General features: G+C 41.2%; 1 long non-coding RNA gene across 1 annotated transcript; it reads left to right on the forward strand.

Annotated features, from left to right (window-relative positions):
* The first annotated feature begins 42 nt into the window (after positions 1 to 42).
* Positions 43 to 24,754, forward strand: LOC133141942 (uncharacterized). Its single transcript, XR_009710145.1, has 3 exons — positions 43 to 101; positions 20,880 to 20,970; positions 23,023 to 24,754. It is a non-coding gene; the product is annotated as an uncharacterized LOC133141942 (long non-coding RNA).
* Positions 24,755 to 25,076: the final 322 nt, after the last annotated feature.

The raw sequence follows: 25,076 nt of genomic DNA on the forward strand, positions 1-25,076 counted from the left end.
GAAAGCTTCAAGGGAAACTTAAAAGTGCAATTGAGGATTTCAAAAACACCATGTTCCACAATGCCAAGACGAAGATGCTGAAAGAGTTCAGTGATCTGCAGGTTCGTTTTCAGCTTGCTTTCATGGAACACCTAATTCTCCAGGGGGTGGTTTATGCAATGTTCATGGTATAATAAAGCATGCAAGGCAGTAACAGTTTTCATAAGTTCGTGAAAAAAAACTTCAGTTCAGATATAACGCCTCAATAAAGATCACTTTACAGAAAACAATCAAATTGAAAATGTTTTTCAAACCTCTCACAGAAATTCCTTGTGGATCAAATTAAGACACAGATGACAAACGCCTTGAGACTGGGTCTACGCCAGATCCCTGAGGACCTGACTGACCTCCCAGGTAACCAGTGGAAGCCACTCTAAGACTGTGTGAGGATGTGACAGGGAACTCTGTACTGATCCAAATCATCAAACTGAGTGTTTCCGACCAGGGCCCTGTTTTCCTGAAACGATCTACACACTGAGAAGGTTTTCCTCATGAGAATATTCCTTTATATTTATAAAACCGTCTTGACTGAAGGAATAACCTGAAACCACTTGAACAGTGGCTGTTGTTAGCTTAATTTAAATCCAAAGCTTGGAAAATGACCACAAAACATTTTCACAGGTATATTGCAATATCTTCATGGTCAATAACCCCCCCTCCTCTTCAGCCTTTCACGTGCATGTAAATCTCTGGTCATGTCATGATCTACGGTACAGCAGCTGCTGTTTGTGTCCTGGTTTGTTCAGTACGGCATACCTGCCTGCATGTGTCCATCTCAAACAATGTGATTCATTCTTCATTCCAGACGTTTCAGAAGAGACTGAGATGATGGAGGAATGTTGTGGGTCTTTGGGCCTCCAGGTGTTTTAAGAACCGAAAGAGGATGATGGATCCAGAAGCACCAGAATTATCAAACTGATTTGAGATCACCATGGCAACCTGTCTGTGGGTGCTGTCAAATATGCATTCTATTGATAACCATTTTTCTTATTATTTCACTGACTATGTAATACTTAATACTTAACTGTACAACAAGGCCACAGATTAACATCTATGAGTTCTGGTGGAAAGGTGGTCTCAAATACACTTGCAGGATCAATGTTTGCTTTTAATAACTATTGAACTTATCAGTTCAGTAAAGGGATAATGTATGTTAAACTGTGTGATACTATACTTCTGCTGTAACTCTTTTTAGAATCTTTAAATAGATAACTATTGTTTTGTACTTTTTTTATTTTTCAGTGGAGGCTTGATGAAAACATTGAAAAATTAATAATTTGTTTAGTTTGGTGGATTACAATATAGGCTAATCATCATATGTCAGGGTGTGATGAATTGTGTGGGATTTATAGTGGGAACTCAGGGTGGTAGGAATACAGCAATCATATCATGTTTGTTCACTTCTTCAATTCAGTTACTTTTTGCAATATATAATCATATCAATAATCATCCTAAAAGTAGAATGTGCCCGGTATAAGAAATTAATTTTCCTGTCCTGTGGGATTTGTTCTTTGCCAGTGGAATATTTTGAATTGTTAAAACAGCTAAATTGTTGAACTTCAGTCTGAATCACTTCTAATTTGGAAAAGCGAGGGCACATTGAATGTTTATTCTCCTGGGACTGACAGTTGACATGTGTGCCTTTCCTCAGTTTGGTCTGGACTTCAATTTATTTGGAGAATTGTAGTTTTCATTTCCATTTGTTTCAATCAGCTTATATAATAAACAGCTTTTACAATACCAATGACTCGTAATGTGTTTCCCGCATCAAGAGTCGTGGCTCTCTACAGTTGATAGAAAAATATTCCAATTTGAGGTGCATGAAGTACAATACTGTGGCTGTAACTCTTCTGCAGTGTAACATAGTGCTGAAAACACCTGTTACCAACCACAGCTTCTCACGGTTATCCCACTAAAGACTAATTAGCATGTTCAGAACAATGACCATATGTAGGTATGGACAATCAACAAACCTGAAACCATTTGTAGGGGCGGCCTGTAGCATAGTGGTTAAGGTAAATGACTGGGACACGCAAGGTCGGTGGTTCTAATCCCAGTGTAGCCACAATACGATCTGCACAGCCATTGGGCCCTTCAGCAAGGCCCTTAACCCTGCAATGCTCCAGGGGATTGTCTCCTGCTTAGTCTAATCAACTGTACGTTGCTCTGGATAAGAGAGCATAATGAAATAGTATGTAAGGATAAAACCATGCTGTAGCGTGACAAGTGTTTCAAAGGTATTTCAAAACGTAATGACAACAATGAGTTAATACAGTTTGTAATGAGGCTAAAGAATGTGCAATATTATGTCTACCCCTCTCGTGTATGTGCATAGAGACAGAAGGCACATAATAAGGCCATGGGAGAATGGTAGGTACAAGTTAGATAGAAAGATAGATCAATAGTTCAATTTACAGCCAGGACCATAAATATTTGGACATTTAAAAGTTATTGTTATTTTAGTTGTCTACCACAGGATATTGGAGTTGGAAGTAAATAATGAGCTCAAAGTGCAGACTTTCATCTTTACTTTGAGGGTATTTAAACAACCTTTGAAGTGAACCATCCATATCTGCTGCATATCTGACATCAACATGATGCTTGAGGCTCATTTGATACCTTGGACCCTTTATGACTTAAAGCCATTCAGCCAACAAATGTGTTACATACTGAATCAGCATAATTTACATCTGAATCTTGTCCCACCCCCCAATTCTCATAGAGATTCATTCAATGCAAAGAGTTTTAGTATCACTTGTAAGGATGTGACAAATCCGTTTTTGTAACAGTTACCATCCCATTTTTTAAACGGTTAACCGGTTAACCGATACTGCTTATGACTGCTTATGTTTTTTTTCTTACTTTTTTTAACTGGATTAATGAGAAATTTAATTGCATTTTCAAACTTTAGTTTTGGCCATCTCAATAGTTAAATGTCAACATTGTAAGTCAGATAATAGTCAGCCTAATTGCCAACTTAAATATTGACATTTACATTGACATTGTGCAGTGTAACCGCAGAAATATGTAGGTAAATCCCTGTAGTTTACGTCTAGAAGCTCGTTCATCATGTGTCATTTAAAAAAAATGCATCGGTCATCCCACTTCCCTATGGCTTCTGCCTGATAGACTAGACTGGCCTGAAATCTGTAAATATGTTGCTGTTAACAACTTTCTTACAGAGGAGTTGTGCACTCACGCAATATTTGCCTGATATAGGCTAACACGTCTATTTTACCACAGGCGACTGGTCGAATGATTTTACCTTCATGCCAATAGAGGTCTCTGTACAATTTGATATATTTGTATGCAACGGTACAATCGTGGTGATGAGATTAACCTGTCCATTTTTCGCTGAAAGCAGGGAATTTTTGCTTTCAATATCCGATGGATAAATTTCCTAATGATAATGTATTGCTTTGTTCATTTTTATGTTGATATTGATAAAGTGGAAAGTGAAGTTTGTTTTGATTCACGTGTCAACGAATATACACGGATGAAAAACGCCATCAAGCGCCATACAATAAGCCATAAATGAACGACAGCTTCAGATTTAAAACACACAGAAATTATTTGACAACTATAGTACTGTAGCATTCAATTCCATGCGGTGTTTGCACTCTTAACCCTCTGAAATGGCCGCAGATTGCTTGCTTGTACGACTGTAGCTTGTGGATTTAATGTAAACAGCATATAGTAATATTTTGCGCAATATTTGTCCAATGATGTATCGCCTTGTTCATTTTATGTAGCTACTCTTGCGTTGAGTAGACGAGACGAAACCGGAGTTACATTCGGAGCTTAGGTTACTATTTAATTAGCGAACACGCACAAGTCGCGAAAACGTGACGTCAAACAAGACATCTAAACACGATACTGCATTGTCGCAGCAGTGTCCGACATAACAGATACAGCATAGTGAAAAGCTACATTCAGTGTGCTCGTAGTTAGAATTTGCGTGTCAACGAATAAACACGGATCTTCTGTGAACCTGACAAATGACATAAAGTTACAATAGGCCATAAGTCAACCAACAGCAACATAAATTATTTGATAACTCTAATATTGTAGCATTCAATTCCCTGTGGTGCATTTTAAACCCCCTGACATGGCCAGATTGTTTGCTCGAACTACTGAAGCTTGTCGATTGTTAGTTTACACTGATAATACACCTGGTGATGAACATGCATCTATTTTAAACTGAGTTTACATTTTCACCAATTTCAAAATCGGTTATCAATTTTTTTGTAACGTTTTGTTAAACGTTTAGCCGTTCACACCCCTATTCGCTTGTAGGACAACCTGAAAATAAGATATCCAGACTCTGATGATGTTGATAGGTCACGGACAGGAAGTCATGTAATGCAAAGGATATGCAACCAAGTATAAAAAGAATTACAATTTAATTAATTATGATGTTAATTTGTCTTACACTGTTCACCTGATTTAGATGCAAATACCCTCAAAGCTGAAAGTCAACCCATATTCATTATTTACTTACAACTCCATTATCCTGTGGTAGACAGCTAAAATAACAATACCCAAATGTCCAAATATTTATGGACCTGACTGTATATATAGTACTTGACGTGCTTCATGGTGATGAGGGGGAAACTCACCTCAACCACCGCCATGTGTAGCACCCACCTGGGTGATTCAACGGCAGCCATTTTGTGCCAGAATGCTCACCGCACATCAGCTGAGGTGGAGAGGGAGAGAACTCTTTTTTAGCCAATGAAATCAGGGAATGATAAGGTGGCATGTTGAAAGAGTCAGTTTGGGAAGTGGCCAGGACACCGGGGAACCCTACTATTTGTGAAGAGTGTCATGGGATCTTTAATGACCACAGTGAGTCAGGGCCTCAGTTTAACGTCTCGTCCGAAAGATGGGAAACACAGTTAGGCTACAGTTTCTTTGCAAGTCCCTTCTTCCAGTCCTGCCAGAACCCTCTTTGCTCTATTCTCAGCAGCCCTCCCAAAGCCATTTGGCCTCTTGTCCTTTAATGCTCCCTTTGTGACCCAATACACCACAACCAACCTCTGCCTTTGGTACCTCCTGCCTGCACAAAGCAGGGGCCAGTGCAAAGTCCTCCAGCACAAAGCCTGAGACATGGAGACCTGACCTCTCCTAATGGGCAATATAATTCATCTGTGATCCTGAGCCAACACAAGTCACATCTGGGTACACCCCACAGCACCAAGCACTCACTCACTAAAAAACATTCTGTTTTTATGTAAATCCAGGCAAGTCAGGTGACTATCCAAGCAGATATCATGAATATGATTCACATTTTAAAAATACTAAATAAAAAGGAAGTCTGCACACTGTATACATTTATGAATACCAAAATATAAGTGACCTTTTGAGCCTAGAGGCACTTCATCAGACTCCTCCATTTTATTTAGTCCACTGTTCTGTTTGCCACCTGTCTGGGTTTTTGGATGGGGGTGTATTTATTGTTATCATTCAAAAATACTTACCATGTAATGGATATCAAGTCCATTCGAGGTTAAAATTATAACACAGTAACGTTAACTCTCCAGACATCCGTGTATGGACTTGGGCACCTGTCTTTAAATCCTAAACTGCATGGCTGCATGTTCTGCTGTTCAACGTAAACTTGTCCTGTATTTGCAATAACATTACCTGCTCTAAAGTTAAATTAATGTCACTTAAAACCTGTCCATAATTTGCTGGCCCAGTGAGCAATGAATGAATGGAGGCGGTATGGTTAACATAGCCTAAATTAGCTAGGTTACACAAGTATTTGAAAAGGGCGCCACTTTAAATAAATAAATGTATTTTGCCTAGCTAATATGGATTAACGCCCAGGCAACGCTACAATCACTAAAATTAACCTACCTTGTTACGGTACATTTCATCTGCCCTGACGTTCCTGGACGATGTTTGCTTTGCCGGTTAGGTTTAACGTGACGGATTAGCTATATTGCTAGCTAGCAACTTGCAGTAAGTAGTTAATGTTACCTAACATTGGCAGCCAGTTAAACATTTAGCTAGCTATCCTCGCTAGCTAGCTAATGCTAATTACCCTGAGTGATGTATGGCCAAACCCACCTGGTATAATTTCCTTGGATATCCTCTGATAAACCATACACAAATGAGCTATAAAACCATTCCTTCCTTCGACTTAATTATGACCAGTGTTAACTATAATCCATCACATTATCGGTTGGTGTAGAAACTCAGAAGTAACGTTAGCCAACGGTATGCTGCTTACTGCCCGAGTAACAACGTTGACTTTTGAAAACCAACCGCTAGTTTTAACCGTTCAGAATTCAACAAATGTAAAATTGTTACAATAAACAGTAATTGTTGTTGTGACATGAGAATGAAACACCATTGAGGCTATTTCAATGTACGCGCCTAACAATCTAAGAATAGTATGATTTACCCCCGGAAATCAAGTAGATATTAACAAAACTACGAACTAGTCAGAATAAAATATCTTGTTTTATTAATGGATGAGCTTCGTCACCTTGGGGTGAAAATGGGGAGAGGAGCGGGACGACTTGGAGGATGATCTGAAATCTGAACGACCCTCAACGACAAGATCTTATGCCAACACCCAGAGGGTCAATTAACTGCTGCGGATGAATCGCAGATTGACAATCGGAATGAAACGAGGATCATCTTGGTGGAAAGTTTAGGTGTGCACAAAGATGGTGCACAAATTGTTCTCCAAGGACCACAAGACCCTCCCTCTCTGAACCGATGGTGCCACTCAAAGACACCTGCACGGTCAGAGACATTGTCTTCCCACGGACACTTCTTTCAGCATGGCAGGGGTCTCTGTTGTATTTCCCCCCAGTTTAGCCAAGAACTTTATGTTAGTTTCTCCTGTCCTGTGTTATGCCGGGGGGAACAGAGGAACCAAAAGCAGACCGGGGTGAAGAAAGAATGGCGGATTTAATTGCAACACCAGGGGCAGACAGAGCGGAGTCAAAAAACAGGCCAGGGTCAAAAACCAGGGGGTCAGTCCAACAAGGCAGAGGCACAGATATCCACAACACACAAAGAAGAGTCCAGGGAAGCAGGCAGGGGTCAAAACCGGAAATCCAATAAACAGGGGCAAGGATACAGGAACAATGGCTTCACTATTATCATCTTTATTACAAAGCAAAAGCACTAAGCACATATAACATTCCATCCAGGAGCCTTGTATGCTAGCGTATCATAACCATAAGAAGGCAATGTTAGCTGTAATCAACGAGGTGATATTTCGGTTAGCTCCTCATGAATAGATCATGAATAAGTCAACAACTAGCTGCTAGTCTTATGTTGTCAAAAAATAGAATCCAGACTGTGTTTACGTGATAGCTAAACTATCGCTAAGCTTGCTTGCTACTTGCTAGCACCTTTGATTCTTCATATTTTAGGTTAGCGAACACAATTTATAGCCTGAAATAACGGAATACCGAATAGTGTAACTTTACTGTAGGGTTAAAGGCAAAACTTGCCTCAGAACACACACAAGTGTGCCTGTCGATCCTTGAGGGGTTCAGCTGAAAGTGAGGATGTCCACAAAGATTTATCCACAGGCGACACTTGTCAGGGTTTGATTTTGGTTTGGGGAAGGGGAAAAAACGCCCCCCCCCCCCCCCCCCTCCAACCTCTCTGGGAAACGAATATCAGTGTTACAAGTGCCCCAGGCACAACGTTTAACCATAACTATTTTATAGTCCACAAAAACGAGTGTCGAAAAGTACGAAAATCTGAGACGCCTGCACTAGAGGCAATGGAGCGCTGTCATGAAAGTGTCGGACCCCTGTCGGAGCTTGTTCTTGGCTGCGCTGTGATTGGCCAGTCTGCATTCTAGGGTGTGGCTTAGCGAAAGGCGAATTAACTGTTGCGGATGAATCGCAGACTGACAATCACGAGGATCATCTTGGTGGAAAATGTAGCTGTGCGCAAAGATGGTGCACAAGTTGTTCTCCAAGGACCACAAGACCCTCCCTCTCTGAACCGCTGGTGCCACTCAAAGACACCGGCTGCACGGTCAGAGACATTGTCTGCCCACGGACACTTCTTTCAGCATGGCAGGGGTCTCTGTTGTATTTCCCCCCAGTTTAGCCAAGAACTTTATGTTAGTTTCTCCTGTCGCGTTAGGTCTGGTTTCTGTTTTGACACACCTCGTTAAATGTTCTTTTGTCAATAAAATGTAGCCTATTCTAAATGCAGTAATTTCGAGTCATTTGTATGGAGAAGCTGATCATTGTCAGAACACTTCAGTGGATGATGAAAGTTGTCTCAAAAACATATTTTTCAAGTATCACTATCTTTTTTCTTAAATGCATCTGTTTTCTGTTGAAAGAAATATAAAATGTAAAATTTACATAATATATACCATAACTGATATAAGAATGGTGATGCACATACATATTCAAAGTACAGTAGGAGAGACCGGAGATGCCTGTCACACTACTTACTAACTTCTGACTCACTCAATTTCAGCGCATCATCTCAGAGTTATTTCAACACTTGTGCAACTGGCAGTGCTATGTATACCTTTAATACTCTTGCAATAATATAATAAACAGTTAGAAACTCACAAAGACAACCTGTCACTTGTCACACAATATAAATAGAAATATCTATTACATCAACAATGTTTATTTAGAACACACTGACTGTTTAAATTAAAGAAAAATATGCCCGGTGTGTTTTTTTCCAGGTTTTTCACCAACCTATCAAGGCAACATTTTCTCAATGAGGAACTACTTAATTAAAAAGCATATGTCTTTGATGGACATAACCAGATAACATTTCAAAACGAAACATTTCGATACCAAAATCTTTAAACAGGGCCTTCTACAGAGCGAGATATAAGTAAGGTGACAGTCATCCCCTTACGGAAGTTATAACAATAATGATAATTTTGTTCCATGCCTGGGTTTGATTTATGCAGATTTCTTCCCAAGGTAATACTTTAAAGTGTCTCAATCTGCCGTAAAGGATTCCTTAAATTTGTCACTAAGATTAAAGCAGCTAAGTACACCCGGAGGTCGGTTTTCCATTACCACTGTAACCTGTTACGAGATCACACAATCAGCAACATGATAATTTGGTTATCAACAGCAATTTACCAAGTGGAGATTTCTTCTGGGCTATCAGACATGTATTTATTTAGGGCCAAAGCAAAATGATACAGAAGTTGCAGTGCAGTGGATCTTTGTGTGTAGTGCCATGCCGCCTCCCGCCTTTGCCTTGCCTGTCTGACAGGTGAGGATTATTCAAAAAATGCTTTTGCTAAACAAAATGTGTGGAACTGATGAGGGGAGGAGTGATGGAGGTGATGCACACACACACACACGCACACACACACATGCACGTCCACACAAACACACACACACAGGCACAAACACACAAAAGCACAGACACAAACCCGCACGCAGACACACATACACGCATGGCGTGGTGTATTGAGAAAAGGAAACTTATTGAACTGAAGTAGACTATTAAAGAGAGAAACCCGGAAGGCTTGAAAAACAAGTGAAGATCAGATGAGCCTGGTTCTTCATTGAAAGAGTGGTGAGTCCCTCAATGGTCAAAGATTTACTGTCTATATAATTATCCCACTTTATATATCTATTGCATGTTGTTGTAGTGGCTTCATGCCTTATGTGTTATGCCGGGGGGAACAGAGGAACCAAAAGCAGACCGGGGTGAAGAAAGAATGGCGGATTTAATTGCAACAGCAGGGGCAGACAGAGCGGAGTCAAAAAACAGGCCAGGGTCAAAAACCAGGGGGTCTGTCCAACAAGGCAGAGGCACAGATATCCACAACAACCAAAGAAGAGTCCAGGGAAGCAGGCAGGGGTCAAAACCGGAAATCCAATAAACAGGGGCAAGGATACAGGAACAATGGCTCAGGAAAAAGGGGGCTAGACCAGGGGGGAAGGAATAAAGGGCTCGGGAACAGAAACAGGACAAGACGAACTAGCAGGGTGCAACTGAAAAGGACAGGTATAAATACACAGGGGAATCAGACAAACTAGGCGGGGCATGGGAGTGAGGGCGGTCTAACAAATAAACATCAGGTGAGACACATGAAAGGGTAATAGGACAATAACGAGGGGGAAACTAAAACGCAGACTGGATTCACAAAGACACACATGTAATACAAACGGCTCCGGACTAGGGAGTAGACAATTTGCAGAGAATCAGGAGATGCAGAGATACAGAGAGACAGGTGCGAATACTTCGCTGAAACTAAGCAAGTAATCAGTGATAGAATAGGGAGGCGGAGTTACAGAACAGAATTGAAACTTGAGATGCGTTAATAAGTTAGTTACAGTAAATCCTCAAATTTTGTCCGGGATTCTATTTGAAGCCGGGCCTCGGATAATAGCCGGGGGCGTGGCCGATTCGGACAAATAAAAGCCGGCCCCCAAATACAAGCCGGGGTAATATTGCCTACCAGTAGGGCTATCAGTCCATGAGCACTAGAAGACATTGTTTCGATTTAACTCAATGAAATAAAAGAGCTCTTCTTAATATTTTATATTGTTGGTTGGTTTAATACTGTTGCCAATGAAAAGTTGTTGTCCTACACCATGGGTCTCCAACACGTTGCTCTCAAGCTACCAGTCACTTGCCGCCCCCTTCTAAGTAGCTTGTCAAAGGCTGAAGCAGTATACATTTAAACACAATTTTTGACGCGAGGCATTCCAGCCTACGAATTTAATAAAAATAAAAAATTAACTCAATTTAGGCTACTTGGCTACGCAATAAAGTTTCCATGTATTTACAGCACAGCGCACGTTCAATGAATGAATGAAAGCGGCTGCCTTGGCTCGCAATAAACAGACGGGTGGAAATCTTTCAACTACATAAAACTTAACAGTGAACCATCAAATACCCCCCAGATTTCAGTGCCCATCAGTCCCAACATTTAGCAATAGAATCAAACAGTCCAAAAGTAAATTAAATCCCAAACCAAAGTGAAAATCTTTTGATAGCCTACCGGTATGCTGCTCCAAACGAAACGCATGTCTCACAATAAAATGCACTTTCGGAAAAAAAGATCCTTAACTTGCTGTTATCTACGCTACTTTGTTATTGTTCATGAAGGCATGTCTGGCACGTTGTTATTTTATGGATTCTGGACTTGCATGTGATTTATTGTGTTTGAGAATATTTGCAATAAACTAAGTCTGTTAAGACTGATACTATGACTTACCAAACGGTGTTTCCTGATTGATTTCTGAACGGTTACAGGAAGTGTTGAACAGTGTTGGCCCACTTTAAGTGTAGCCTTTTACTTTATTTCTAAGAATAAAATTCTACAACAGAAGCCTAATAAGAAGTAAAGCCCTGCCTCGAATACAAGCCTGCCCAAAATAAAGGCCTGTGCTTTGTGCAGCCTAAGTAAATAAAAGACCCCGGACACAATTTGAGGATTTACGGAAAGTTACAAATACCCAAAACTAGTGAATGTTAGTTTGTAAGTTTGACAAACATATTAGTGTGTTAGTATAATTAGTACTGTACAACTTCTATGTTAGTTGGGATTAGTATATTAGTGCTATGTACGAACAGGAAATGGAGAGAAAGCAGGAAGTAAGGAATGCAAGATTGGAAGGAAGGTTGAACCCCAGAACTACCGGTGGTCAGTGACTGGTCATGTGTATAACCTGGGATGTGTATCCCTCACTGCTCTGAGGCTGTTCATACAGTACCTGGTTCTTTATTTGCACTTCTGGCGGCTCAAGCAAGAATTTCTTTGAGAAATGAAATGGCAGAGATGATGAGAACTCTGCTGGAGTGCTGACCACAGAGTATGCTGAACGACACACTGCTCTCTTGCTTTCAGTCAAACTCAGCTGTGGTGAGAAAGCTATGTTCTGAAAGTTATTTTCTTTTTTCGATACGTAATTTACGGAAAAAAATTAACTTAGAACACGATATAGAATTTTTTTGAGGTGCACCTGTATATATATTTTCCATATGTTAGTTTCAGATGACCACAAAAATGACTATTTTTATGATCTATTTATTACTTTGTTTCACCTTGTTTTTCCACCTCTACTGTGAGTCTTGTTTAGTTTTTCCACTTATTTTGCGTTAATTATTTTATTTGAGTTAATAATGATAACTTTGTTCCATGCCTGGGTTTGACTTATGCGTAATTCTTCCCAAGGTAATACCTTAAAGTGTCTCAACCTGTCGTAAAGGATTCCTTAACTTTGTCGCTAAGATTGAAGCAGCTCTTCCTAAGTACACCTGGAGGTTGGTTTTCCATTACCACTGTAACCTGTTACGAGATCACACAATCAGCAACATGATAATTTGGGTATCAACAGCAATTTACGAAGCGGAGATTTCTTCTGGGCTATCAGACATGTATTTATTTAGGGGCAGCCCCAATATTTAGGGTTGGCCTGTAGCATAGTGGCTAAGGTAAATGACTGGGACCTGCAAGGTTGCTGGTTCGATCCCCGGCGTAGCCACAATAAGATCCGCACAGTTGTTAGGCACTTGAGCAAGGGCCTTAACCCTGCATTGCACCAAGGGAGGATTGTCTCCTGCTTAGTCTAATCAACTGTAAATCGCTTTGATAAAAGCATCAGCTGCATGACATGTAATGTCATTTTTCATGCTTATGCTTCCTCACATGGTTTTTACATTTGTTGGCAATATATATGTCAAAATAATATATATATATATATATATATTTTTTTTTATCCAAAGCGCTTTACAATTGATGCCTCTCATTCACACTCACACACCAATGGCAAATGACTGCCATGCAAGGCACCAACCAGCTTGTCGGGAGCAATTGGGGGTTAGGTGTTTTGCTCAGGGACACTCTGACACACCCAGGGCAACACTCCGGTCGGTGTTCCTCTTACGGTACGTCCTCATCTCTCACCGTTTTCACCATTGTCTTATTTCCAAAGCTAAATTATACAGAAGTGGCAGTGCAGTAGACCTTTGTGTGTAGAGCCATGCCACCTCCCGCCTTTGCCTTGCCCGTCTGACTGGTGAGGATTATTCAAATAATGCTTTTGCTAAACAAAATGTGTGGAACTGATCAGGGGAGGAGTGATGGAGGTGAAACTTACTGAACTGAAGTAGACTATTAAAGAGAGAAACTCATTTGGAAGCTTGCAAAACAAGTGAAGATCAGATGAGCCTGGCTCTTCATTGAAAGACTGGTGAGTCCCTCAATGGTCAAAGATTTACCGCCTATATAATTATCACACTTTATATATCTAATGCATGTTGTTGTAGTGGCTTTATGCTGTATGAGGTAATCATTGTGCTATCAGTAACCCTCACTGCTCTGAGGCTGTTCATACAGTACCTGGTTCTTTATTTGCACTTCTGGTGGCTTTCAGTCAAACTCAGCTGTGGTTCATTAACGCTTTTATACAACGGCTATCACCTTTATCTTTAAAATGATCAAGAAAAACTTTAAATGATTGTATTTTAGTGGAACTAAACTCCCCAGAGATTGGACTAACGTTAGCTTTGCTGTAGATGTTTATCTGCTCATTGCCAGATAATGTGCAGTTTTTTAAATAACTCATCGTGTCGTTATGAGCCATCATTTGTTTTGCCGGGGTTTGGTGGTCTTGCTGGTATTTCGATACGAGGATGTTGCCTTAGGTGTATTTTTTTTTTGTTCCTACTCCTTTTCAAATCCCAGAGAAAGTCAAAGGAAACTTTAAAATTGTGTTTTACTTTGGTAGGGTACTAGTGGCGAGATGATGACAATGTTACGTTATTTTCGGTAGATAAGTAGATAACGGTGATCTACAAACGTGGAACAATAACTAATGTAGTTGTTAACATGAATGAATGATGGACAAATATATTAACAGAGCTGTACAGATTCACTTCTAGTAGTAGTTGGGTTACAACTACATTAGTTCATGCCAATTCATGGAACCTTATTGTAAAGTGTTACCATAAAACATATAGGCTGGTGGCCCTTAACATAACAATGTACATCGTGCCCAAAATTTGTAGCAGGAAATTCAACTTTTTCTGGTGTAAGACCTTGCCTACATATATTGCAAATAAACCGTGCTCTTCTTTCTGTTGAAAACCGGGGAGATTAGGGGAGAGAGGAAGAAAGAGAGATACAGAGAGAGGGGGAGAGGGGAAGAGACAGAGGAGAGAGAGGAGAGGGAGAGGAGGGGAGAAGGAGAGAGAGATATATAGAGAGAGAGAGAGAGAGAGGAGGGCGTGGAGCTCAGGTCTCTGGCTGCTGCACACACACTGCCTTCACTCTGACACCCCACCGCCCCTCCACCCCTCCACCCCTTCCTGCCCTCCACTCTAGTTGGAGACCGTCAAACGACGACACAATCAGTGCCGTCCTGCAGATGAGCGTCACAAGGCCTGGAAACGAGAGACGAGAATAGGGGTTAGCGGTTCTTAAAGACAGAACCCCTGAAACGGAGATTGACCTGGATACATAAGTGATGTTTAAAAGAGTGAAACGCACGACTCTACACCCCGCCGACTCTGAGTCTCGCATTCAACTGGGATTCTAACCCTGTGGCGCAAATGTAGGCGTTCAAAACAAAGGGCGAAATCGAGAATGAACCGAACATTTAACGAGCATGTAACAAGGAAATGTTCATTTGAGACATACGACAGGATGTTAGGATGTGAAGCTTGTTTTCAGGGTTGGGTGTTCTTTTGAGACGCCTGTTCGGATAAACAGGCTCGCTGATTGACAGAGGTGTGAAAGTCCTGAACTCTTCTCCAGTCTCACAAGCAAACGCTTCTCTGCACATGTCTATGTGCTTCACTTAGAAGAATTATTTTTTAACCGCAAACAGAACATGCAAAAATATCTTTAAAAATAACCTCGGGAGTGTGTGCACCTGCAGTGCAGTCCGCACCTACACACAGGTAGCAGGAAATGACACGCACTCAGAGAGAGAGAGAGAAAGAAAACTAGAGCAAGTGAAATCAGACTGCTGTGGTTACAAAAAGCTTTTTCTTGATTCCGTGTCTGGGTGTGCGAGCGTGTGTGTTTGTGTGTGTGTGTATGTGTGATTGTGAGCGTGTGTGTGTGCGAGTGTGTGTGTGTGTCTGTGAGCATGTGTTTGTGAGTGTGTATCTGTGTGTCTGTGTGAGCGTGCGTTTGTGAGTATGTGTGTGTGAGCGCGTGTTTTAGTGTGTGTCTGTGAGCATGTGTTTGTGAGTGTGTGTGAGTGTGTTTGTGTGTGAGAGCGTGTTTGTGAGTGTGTGTCAGTTTGCAAGCGTGTGTGAGTGTGTGTCTGTGAGCATGTGTTTGTGAGTATTATGAGTCTGTGTGTGTCAGTGTGAGCATGTGTTTGTGAGTGTGTCTGTGTGAGCGTATGTCTGTGTGAGCGTGTTTGTGAGTGTGTCTGTGTGTGATCATGTGTGAGAATGTGTTTGTGGGTGTGTGTTTCTGTGTGTTTCTGTGTGTGAGCGTGTGTGTCTGTGTGTGTGTGTGTGTGTCTATGTGTGAGTGTATGTTTGTGGGTGTGTGTCAGTGTGAGGGTGTGTGAGTGTGTGTGTCTGTGTGTGAGCTTGTGTGGGAGTGTGTGTGTCTGTGTGTCCCTGCCCATCTCCCCACTGCAGTCAGAACAGCAGAAACCCTGCCCATCTCCCCACTGCAGTCAGAACAGCAGAAACCCTGCCCATCTCCCCACTGCAGTCAGAAAAGACAGCAGAAACCCCGCTCATCTCCACAATGTGGTCAGGAACAGCAGAAACCCTGCCGATCTCCCCACTGTGGTCAGGAACAGCAGAAACCCTGCCCATCTCCCCACTGTGGTCAGGAACAGCAGAAACCCTGCCCATCTCCACACTGTGGTCAGGAACAGCAGAAACCCTGCCCATCTCCCCACTGCGGTCAGGAACAGCAGAAACCCTGCCCATCTCCCCACTGCGGTCAGGAACAGCAGAAACCCTGCCCATCTCCACAATGTGGTCAGAAACAGCAGAAACCCTGCCCATCTCCCCACTGTGGTCAGAACAGCAGAAACCCTGCCCATCTCCCCACTGTGGTCAGGAACAGCAGAAACCCTGCCCATCTCCACACTGTGGTCAGGAACAGCAGAAACCCTGCCCATCTCCCCACTGTGGTCAGGAACAGCAGAAACCCTGCCCATCTCCCCACTGCGGTCAGGAACAGCAGAAACCCTGCCCATCTTCCTACTGCAGTCAGAAAACTTCTGCAACGTCCAAGTCGTTGCGTTGTATGCACAATGGATTTTACTGGTAAATTACACAATTGACTAAAAAAAGACAAACCAATTCCCCTTTCGTACTTTGCTTTCTGTGCAGAACTGAAACTGGACAGAAGGCTCCGTTGACACTCTCCAGTGAGCCTGAATTTATGTGGACATGGTGCATTGTGGGATATGATAGAGCAGCAGTTCCTAACCCTGTTCCTGGAGATCGAGGAGTGGGTCTAGGTTGCACAGCCTTGTTCTGGCTGTTGAATGAGGTGTGCTTTGTTAGGTTTGGAGTGAAAACCTACAGCATAGTAGATCTCCAGGAACTTGGTTGGGAAGCCCTCCTCTAGCTGTTTAATGAGGTGTTCGGTGGTTCTAATCCCGGTGTAGCCAGAATAAGATCAGCACAGCCGTTGGGCCCTTGAGCAAGGCCCTTAACCCTGCATTGCTCCAGCTCCAGCTCAGTCTCCTGCTTAGTCTAATCAACTGTATGTACGTCTGCCAAAATGGCAATAATGTAATGAAGCGTGCCAGGCCAGGTGACATGGACCGTAGGTGTATTTGCGATGAGTGACGCAAGTCTTATGGAAAAAGGCCATTCATAGAAAAAAAATAATAATTCCGTCTTCGGACGGCGGGGGTTTGCAGGGGTGGAGAAAGCCATAGGCCCTGCAGGTACGCACCCCTTCAGCTCTCTCCCAAATCTACAGACCTGCGTCTCCCGCCCAGAGCCGCTCTCTCCCAAATCTACAGACCGGCGTCTCGGCCCAGAGCTGCTCTCCCCCAAATCTACAGACCGGTGTCTCGGCCCAGAGCTGCTCTCCCCCAAATCTACAGACCGGTGTCTCCCGCCCAGAGCCGCTCTCTCCCAAATCTACAGACCGGCGTCTCCGGCCCCCCCGCCCAGAGCCGGCCCCAGGGCACAGGTGGCCTGAAGCCAGAAAGGTGTTGCGGGGCCCCAACATGAGTCTCTGAATCACAAAAAGAGCTTGACTTGTGTGGCCCAGTGATAGTTCTGGCTGTAGATGACATTTACATTTTAGTCATTTGTCAGACGCTTTGAATCCAAAACGACTTAAAAGTACATAGGTTAAGTTAAAGTTAAAGTTAAAGCAACACATCCATAACTAGTAAAATACACATTAAGTGCTGTTCTAAACATACAGTCATCATAAGTGCAATTCTATTCTATTTTATTTTTTTTCGGTTAGACAAGAAGGATAGGGATATCAGAAAGGGGGGGGGGAGGGAAATCAGGAGTTAGGACTATGGTAGAGTTTGAAATGCTGTGTTTTTAGTCTGCGTCGAAATAGGGGGAGGGATTCTGCTGTCCTGACAGTGGTAGGCAAGTCATTCCACCACTGAGGAACCAGAACGGAAAACAGGTGTGAACGTGCAGCTCGACCGCCAGGTGCTCGTAGTGAGGGAACCATAAGGTGGCCAATGCTGGCAGACTGGAGGTTTGTCCGGTTGCTATTGGGCGTCAGTAAATTCAATAAATTCAGTAAACTGAGTAAATTCAGTAAACTCAGTAAATTCAGTAAATTCAGTAAACTCAGTAAATTCTGTAAACTCAGTAAATTCAGTAAACTCAGGAAATTCAGTTACTCAAACAGGTTTCAGGGTTCCACACATTCTCAGCAATCGGCACCCAACTGATTTCACCTGGATTTAATTTGCTTGATAAATAATTTCAAGAATATTTTGCTGTAGACATATGATTGTTCTATTTCAACTGTTTGCAAATTAAAGTTCGAGTAAAGTTAAAATTAGAAGTACAGCACAAAAACAATAAAAATGTGTCACTGTCCAAATACTTATGGGCTGCACTGAATATTATACTGTGTACGTTACAGTTGGCAGCGTAAAGCTGTGGGAGGGATCTCAGTCCTTGTTATACAGTGGTCTTAGTGATCACAACTGACTTAAAATCACCTATGCCATACACCGTTGGACAGCTTATACTGTCCTCTGCTGGATGAAATCAAAACAGAGTGGATTGACAGGTATTGAAGTGGCTTTTAATACAAGTTGGTTATTACACATGGCTGACCACCACTTCCTAGTTCAGTTTTTTTTTCTGGAATGGATAATAAATGTCTTCAATGAGATATTGTCAGTAGAATGGCGTGGGATGATAACACAAGAATACCTTTTTTCAATTTTGCTCTTGAGCACATCAGTTAATCTTTGGTGCAAAATGCACTTCAACCACAAAAACACTTCATATTTCACCCAAAAGTGACTCATGCTGCCATAACTATAGCATATGCTTTCTCCCATAAGACTACTTTGTCACTCCAATGTGTTTTGTAGTTCAATGAACTACAAAACACAAACAACTTGGAACATTGCTAAATACATATATTATGTGTGTCCCTTTCCTCTATTTTTGCATATGCAAATACTTCAAGCCAAGCAGCTAAAGAAACTTTTGATCTGTTGGTTTGCCTCTCACAATAGATGTCATGACTGAGTGTGGTTAATGTGTGAATGTTTTACTGTATCAGAAACCCAGAATAACATTATATACAATAACTACGATATATTGTAGTTCAGAAAAGAAAAATACAATACAATTAATTACTCAAAATACATTACAATCAATAACAAATACATACCAAATAGCAATATTTTCACTACATACAGTAATTTGCACATATATTGTCTGCCTATCAGTATCATAAGTCTACTGTTGGCCTGGCCCATCCATCCTGTCCTCTGCATTTGGCCATAGACTTTCATACCGAGGAAAAAGTACATATACGACAGTAATAGTAATAGTAATCACTGTCTGTGATTTACTTTCTGTGTATCAGTATTTTTAGTTTGGCTAGGTAAGCAGTGTTTGGCTAGTTAAGGGGTTGTTCATACATTTGCGTGTTGCGGTTTGAAGAAAAAAAAAGTATCTTTGTTGTGCAGGTAGCAGTTGAAATTGTACTTCCCTCTAGGGTCTTTCAGGGCACTTATCCCTGGTTATGGGTATGCACTTTGTCGCTCTGGATAAGAGTGTCTGCCAAATGCCATTCATGTAATGTAATGTAATGTAATGTAATGTAATAGTGGAAAAATCTCTTCAGTGACAACTACATCTATATTTTCCATATATACATACACATGTCAATGCAAGTATGATGTATGGATGGTAACAAGTCTGCAAACAAAAAAAAATTAAAACTTTCTGCAAAAATCAGAATGATCTGTCTTAAGTATTTCAAGCATATAGTTTCATTTGTCTGTCAAAATGCAGCATATTTCCATCCACAGTGATCAGAATTTTGTGGGGTTTTGAACTGAAAGTTAACTGTTTTGAACAGATTATCTAAATGTCTGCGAAATTCGCTGTATTTGCTCAGACTCTTGCTGGTAGTGAACACTGACTGAGAGAGGTATTCATGAATTTTGGAAGAAGTGGTGATTGAATGCCTTTTGTATCAAAGCAATGCAAAAGTATACACAGTTTAGTTCACATAGTCTATGGATATGGTGAATGTGTTAAGTGTTTTGAAAAATTGCACATGGTATTGAGACAAGTGTGAAAACAATTGTCAAAAACTGTAAAACAATGACCCCATCCCCTTTTGTATTCACCACAATTTTCAGCCCGTACCTTTTAACCAGAAATCTAAACTTACAATTAGGGTGGTTTCACTGAATCTCATGTATTCTCAAGCATTATCAAGGAGACTGACTGACACTATAAACTCCTTCAACAAAAAAGTTTCATTCATATCTCTCAGTTAAGACTGGAAATACAAATAAAGGTGAGTCATGTAATATTAGCTACATGTGGAATTATAATATCCACTTCCATTCATTCCTCAGGCCACTGGAACCTAATTACACCCCATTTTCCCCTCAGAGAAGACTGTTACAGAGACGGCCCCCATGGCTCAGGAAGGTCCTTGTTCCAGCACAGCAGACACTCGCAGGGGCATTCACGAGTGTAAATCCCAGGGATGCATCTGCTGCAAGCATATATTAAAGGGATCTGATCTATTTCAGAGTGCAGCTACAGCAAACATATATGAAATCACACAATCCCTGACCTGTAAGACACCAAGTGTCATCTACGTCATCCAGTGTAAAGAATGCAAGGTGCAATATGTTGGGAAGACCTCAACCACACTGCAAAAAAGATTCACAGGCCACAGAGGTTCCATCAGAAAACATGAAAAGCGGCCAATCTCTGATCATTTCACCAAGAATGGTCATCGTCTTGATGATCTGATTATCTATCCAATTGAGGAGGTCACTGGTTCCAAAGAATTAAGTGAGAGGGAACTGCACTGGATCAGAGAGCTTGACACAGTTGAAAATGGACTAAATCTGGGGCCATATGAATGTGGTAAGTTTCACTATGCATATTTGCATATGTTTGATTTTATAATATGCTTTCATTTTAATGTTTTATAATGTCCTTTATTGCACTTTATTCATTTTTTTATATTACATTACATTAATGGCATTTGGCAGACACTCTTATTCAAAGCACAACAAACAACAAAGTGCAAAGAGCATACCCATAACCAGGGATAAGTGCACTGAAATTTCAACAGCTACCTGCGCAACAAAGATAAGGACCAGGGCCTATTAGATCATCAGATTTTTATATTTATTCATTTTCAAATTTGTTTTTCAAACCTCTCACAGAAATACCTTGTGGATCAAATTAAGACACAGATGACAACCGCCTTGATGCTGGGTCTAAGCCAGATCCCTGAGGACCTGACTGGCCTCCCAGGTAACCAGTGGAAGCCACTCTAGGACTATGTGAGGATGTGACAGGGCACTCTGTACTGATCCAAATCATCATACCTTCTCTGTCCTCTTTAATCACTGCTATCATACATTCCTCCCTTACCTCTGGTCTTGTTCCCTCATCTCTCAAAACAGCTGCAATAACTCCTATACTCAAGAAACCCGGTGCAGACCCTAACAATTTGAGTGATTTTCGCCCCATTTCAAATTTACCATTTCTTACCAAGATACTTGAAAAAATAGTTGCAGCCCAGGTACAAGCCCACAAGACCAACAATAATCTGTTTGAGCAATTCCAATCTGGTTTTCGCTCCTTCCACAGTACGGAGACAGCCCTGGTGAAAATCACAAATGATCTATTAATGGCAGCTGATTCTGGGCTCTTAACCATACTTGTCCTTCTCGATCTGTCTGCAGCCTTTGATACCATCTCACATAACATCCTCCTTGAGAGACTAGCATCATTTGGAATCACTGGCACCTCTCTGGCCGCACTCAGTTTGTCCAACTCAAAAATCTGAAATCACAGCCCACTCCAGTAACCACCGGTGTTCCCCAGGGTTCTGTTTTGGGCCCCCTCCTATTTATTATTTATCTCCTACCCCTTGGCAATATTTTCAGGAAATATGGGATTCAGTTTCATTCCTACGCGGATGACACCCAGCTCTATCTGTCCACTGAGCCCACCTCCGCTCTTCCGCCCACTTCCCTCTCCGATTGCTTGCTGGAAATCAAATCCTGGTTCTCAATCAACTTTCTAAAGCTCAACAGTGAAAAAACAGAGGTTCTCCTCGTTGGCACCAAATCCATTTTGGCTAAATCTGACAGTTTCTCCCTCACCATTGACAACTCCACAGTCTCCCCTTCCCCTCATGTTAAGAGTCTGGGTGTCATCCTTGACGGCACATTATCCTTTGAAAAACACATCAATAATGTTACTCGGTCTGCATACTTCCACTTACGCAATATTAATCGTCTTCGCCCATCACTTACACCTACCAGCACTGCCATTCTTGTCCACGCCCTGGTTACATCCCGCATTGATTATTGCAACTCCATCCTCTTTGGTCTTTCACGCAAGTGTCTCCATAAAATTCAACTGGTCCAGAACTCAGCTGCCCGTATCATCACCAGAACTCCTTCCATTGATCACATCACTCCAGTTCTCCAGCAACTTCATTGGCTCCCAGTCAAAGCCCTTCATAACATGGCACCTTCATATCTCTCTGAACTCCTCCATAGCCACATTCCCTCACGTACTCACAGATCCTCCTCTGCCTCCTTACTTGCCACACCATCTGCCCCCCGCCTGACCACCATGGGATCTAGAGCCTTTAGTCGTTCTGCCCCCCGCCTCTGGAACTCTCTGCCACAAGACATTCGCAACATTGACACTCTCCTCACTTTTAAATCTAGACTCAAGACACACCTTTTCACACTGGCATATTTAACCTGACCCTGATTGATGAGTTTTATGTTTTATGTTGATAATTTTATATGTCTTGTTGTATATAACATGTTGGTGCTATTGATTGATTAGTTTTATATGATGTTTTTACTGTGTCTTGTAAGGTGTCCTTGAGTGCTCTGAAAGGCACCCACAAATAAAATCTATTATTATTATTATTATTATTATCAAACTGAGTGTTTCCGACCAGGGCCCTGTTTTCCTGAAATTATCTACACACTGAGATCATCAAAGGTTTTCCTCATGAGAATATTCCTTTAAATTCAAGGCGTTTCCCAAAACCATCTTGACTGAAGCAATAACCTGAAACCACTTCAACAGTGGCTGAATTTAAATCCAAAGCTGGGAAAATGACCACAAAACAGAAACAGACATTTTCACAGGTATATTGCTATGTCTACATGGTCAATGACCCCCCCTCCTCTTCAGCATTTTACGTGCACGTAAATCTCTGGTCATGTCATGCTCTACGGTACAGCAGCTGCTGTTTGTGTCCTGGTTTGTTCAGTACGGCATACCTGCCTGCATGTGTCTCTCTCAAACAATGTGATTCATTCTTCATTCCAGACGTTTCAGAAGAGACTGTGATGATGGAGCAATGCTGTGAGTCTTTGGGCCTCCAGGTGTTTTAAGAACCGAAAGAGGATGATGAAACCAAAAGTACCAGAATTATCAAACTGATTTGAGATCACTGTGGCAACCTGTCTGTGGGTGCTGTCAAATATGCATTCTATTGATAACCATTTTTCTTATTATTTCACTGACTATGTAATACTTAATACTTACTGCTTAACTGTACAACAAGGCCACATATTAACATCTATGAGTTTTTGTGGAAAGGTGGTCTCAAATAGACTTGCAGCATCAATGTTGGCTTTGAATAACTAGTCAACTTATCAGTTCAGTAAGCAATAATATAAGTTAAACTATGTGATACTATACTTCTGCTGTCACTCTTTTTAGAATCTTTAAACAGAAAACTATTGTTTCATACTTTTTTATTTTTCAGTGGAGGCTTGATGAAAACATTGAAAGATTAATAATTTGTTTAGTTTGGTGGATTACAATATAGGCTAATCATCATATGTCAGGGTGTGATGACTTGTGTAGGATTTATAGTGGGAACTCATATCATGTTTGTTCACTTCTTCAATTCAGTTACTTTATGCAACATATAATCATAATAAATAATCATCCTTAAAGTAAAATGTGCCCAGCATAAGAAAGGACTTTTCCTGTACTGTGGGATTTGCCAGTTGAATATTTTGAATTGTTAAAACAGCTAAATTGTTGAACTTCAGTCTGAATCACTTCTAATTTGGAAAAGCGAGGGCATATTGAATGTTTATTCTCCTGGGACTGGAGAATTTTACTTGGAGAATTGTAGTTTTCATTTCCATTTGTTTGAATCAGGGCTTTCGTGTTATACAGCTGCAAGGAAGTTTAGGGAATAGAACTGCATATCACTGGTTTACATCTACTTTTAGTCATATTTCAAAAAATTGCTTTTTAAAAATAACATTTACATACTTAATGTTTTTAGAACCACCTCCATATCAGAACTGCTCTTATCCGCCTATATTGATCTTATTTCTTTGTGTGGGATTTATAGTGGGAAATCAGGTTTGTAGGGATATAGCCATGTGTGTTTACTTCTTCAATTCATTTACTTACATGCAATATACACTCAGTGATCACCTTATTAGGTAGACCTGTACACAAGCTTGTCAATGCAAATATTTAATCAGCCAATCAAAATGCATTGTTCATGAGAGTGGTCAGAGGAGAAGGGCCAGACTGGTCAAATTTGACAGGAAGGTGACAGTAACACAAATAAGCAGACATTACAACAGCCTCTAAGTGGATCGGCTATAGCAGCAGAAGAACAAAAGGGAGGAAAAGTGAATGTCCCACTGAACTGCATTGCTAAATGCTATGCTACTGCATTTCATCATAGATGGCAGCAGCAACAACTTAATTTAAGCAAACAAAACATTCAATCGCTCTGCAACCACAAAATCACACGGCTCCGTATCGTCAGCAAATGATTGACATGCAGCTCTTCATTACTTTTTTAAAATATCTTGGTTACAAGCACACGGTCAGATTTGTGTACCAAACACAACAACAAAGATTAAGTTTATCCCTGGCTGGCCACTCTCATGAGAGGCACTAAAACATTCGGGCCCCTGGGGTTTTTTTCTCCAACTGTGCTTGACATTGGTTGCAGGCTGCCATCGATAGCCTACTGATTACACAATCATACATCTATGATTTTTAAAGTCAGGACGATAAATGAATACAGACACCACTGCCGGTGGCATGAGGATGGTCCAATCGTGGAAATGTCATCACTATGAAAGGGAAAGCATCATGGGAGACTGAGTTTTAGCCTCGTCGATCTAAAAACGCAAAACAGGACTTTTTTCTCATTGAAATCCCATCGTATTCAGCATATAGCTATGTATTTAAAACATGAAACACATACTTTGAGTCCAGACTTCAACGCTATGTAGTTGTTTATATTTAGCTTCCACCGTGCTATTTATTAGGGAGCAATATACTGGAAGTATCGGCCCCCAAAACATCCACTTTACCTCCCTATAAGTCAAAAAAATAAG

The sequence above is a fragment of the Conger conger genome, chromosome 1 (assembly GCF_963514075.1).
Source record: "Conger conger chromosome 1, fConCon1.1, whole genome shotgun sequence".
Taxonomy (NCBI): Eukaryota; Metazoa; Chordata; class Actinopteri; order Anguilliformes; family Congridae; genus Conger; species Conger conger.